Here is a 2,723-nt window from a genome sequence, read left to right as displayed (position 1 = left end):
GCTAAACATGCTTATTTTGGGAACCTAAGTTCGTGGTTTACAAAACTTTTGTTAGATAATTCCACTAACAAAATAGTGGGCTAGGTGTTGGCTTATAGTGGAGATATTAAGCACACTTAGATAATGGATTCTAGGTGTTGGGCTTTTATGAAGTTATTTCATGCAATTTTGCATGGCCCTTTTCTATAAATATGGGCTTCTCATTTTGGATTAAAAACTTTTGGATATTTTGCAAAATTGAGTTTTTAAAAATAGGGCTGAAAAAATCCATACCCAACCCAAATTTCACTCTATTATTTCCTTGTCTTTCTCTCTCTCGGGTTTTTCATCCACCGGGTCCCACAACCCGGTTCTGAGTCCAGACGATAGTAGGTCAACTCTAGTGGTTGTCCATTTCGTGTTCGAGCGGAGATAGACGAGTTTTGGGAGCTTCAAAGGTAATGTTTCTAAGAACCCTAATTAACTAATTTAGGGTTGTATGTTTAATTTATGCAATTAGAGTAAAATTGATCCTCAATTCCATTGCGTATGCCTACTTTTCCATCATGTGGTATCAGAGCATGTTTTAATTTTACTCAATTGCATGTGGTAGGTATCAATTTATTAAATAAATTTGAGATTGAAAATTAAAATGGCTTTTAGGTTTTGGCAATTAAATTAAGTTTTTTTTAATTATTAATTTGTAATTGCTCACATGTTTATGAGCATTAATGTGTGAAAACGAGTCTGTAAATTTACTAGAGTCATTAGAGTTAAAATTAGGATGTAATTGCTCGGTTCCGAGAAAGAGGACAGCTTCAAAATGAAGTAAAAAAAACTCACAGACTCGAGAAAGTTGCTCCCAGACTCGAGAGATGTGCTCCCAAATCCGACTCGGTTCTCCGCCTGCCTGCTCGCACCCACGTTGCCCGCCCATATCCGACCCGATTTCTCGCACGTGTGCACCAGCTGTCAACGAAGCATTCCAGCCCGTTCCGTGATCCGCCCGGTTTCTTCACGACCCACGCACCCGCATTTCTGTCGACCCGCCCCGCACTTCCATTGACTGCGCTAGCGGGCGTTGACCAGCCAGTCCAGACGGTCGAGACCAGTTCGTTTGACCTGGTTGAGCCGGTTTGACCGGTTCATCTTGGTTTTTTGGAGTTTTGGGCCGGTTCAGGAGTTTTTAGGCCAGTTCGAGAGTTTTTTGGCCAATTTGAGTTTATTCAAATGTGTTTGAATCTGGATCGAGAGCGGTTTTTTGTATACACCAAATTATTATTGTAATAATTTAGTTGTTAGCTTAATTTAAGAGCCAAAACTAATCCATTTTAGGGTGTTTAATTAATTATGCATGTTGATGTATGTTTTAATTAAACTTTGAATCTTATTGTGCATATAGTATGCCATATAGATTTAAAATCCTACCATAGGTTAACATGTACATGTATTTGATATTTGTTATAATTGTTATAATGTATAAAGTATGCATGTTATGTTTTTTTTTAATATAAAGTGTTATATTAAAGCATGATCCTCAAGTATGAATGTATGTTATAGATGTATGATTCTAGGGTTATAATGGTTATAATTTTATTTTATAATTGTTATAAAATAACCTAGACTTTAAAATCTATAACAAAGGTAAAAGTTGCATGCTCACCTAGGTTTAAATTGGTGCAATTTCAATCGGCTTTTCTAAACAGTTAGAATAGGTTGATTACTTGTTAAACAAAGAGTTATTTACTTACCTGAGGAGATCTTGTCTAAGGTTGGGGATTCTTAAGATGACGGTTTACAGAACACCTCTTACCTGGAGATCAAACTAGCGTCTAAGTCAAATAACCCTACTTTTAATGAGCATGCGTGAAAGATGTGAGGTAATAAAATTTATTTATCACCTAGACATCATAGTTTGGAATCCAATATAAGAGTTATACATGGATCTATCACCTAGACTTAGGATATGTTTAATTTAGTCGAAATATATCTCTACGTATTTTTTATACCCTAAACCATTATAGAACACTTTAGCTAAAGAGAAGTAGCATACTTTTAGCTCTAGCGTCCATAAGAGTTCACATCATGAGGTCCATGCAGGGCTTTGGGCTGTGCTTGGGAGCGGACTCCCTTCGGAGAGTGTTTGTATAGATCAATATCAAGGTGAATAGGGGAAGTAATTCATAGTAAGTGGGTGAGGGGTATGTAACAACATATCCCACGATCTCTTCCATTAGGTTGCACCGTGAGATTTCTATAATGTACCTTCATGTCTGCACTGGAGCGACCTTTCCCTTTGGAGGGTTATATTATAGGATTCGGAACACTACGAACTCCAAATATGGATAGGCTCTCTTAGATCAGTTTTCATATTGACTTTCCACTTTCGGGAGCATGTTGATTCTGGTTTCTGAAATCCAAAAATGGAAGCTTACACTTACAAGAATTACTAAGATGTTAGTATATTCTCGACCAAAGTAGCAATAACTAAAGTGCTATAAGAATAAAGAGTTAATCTGGGGTTAGCTCTAGTCAAGATTGTCTTGGTTCAAAAGAGGAATAATCGACTGCCCTTTGGTGGAGGTTACTCTAAACTTTTAAAATATCATTGCAAAATATAATAATGAAGGGTACATTATTAGTTTGTTTGTTTTTTTTTTTTTTTTTTTTTTTTTTTGCTAAACTTGATTGGATTTAAAAGATTATTGTTTTTTTACTAAAAATGATATGTTTATCTTTTCAAC

Source organism: Benincasa hispida, chromosome 6 (assembly GCF_009727055.1).
Source record: "Benincasa hispida cultivar B227 chromosome 6, ASM972705v1, whole genome shotgun sequence".
Classification (NCBI taxonomy): domain Eukaryota; kingdom Viridiplantae; phylum Streptophyta; class Magnoliopsida; order Cucurbitales; family Cucurbitaceae; genus Benincasa; species Benincasa hispida.
This window is presented reverse-complemented; position numbering follows the sequence as displayed.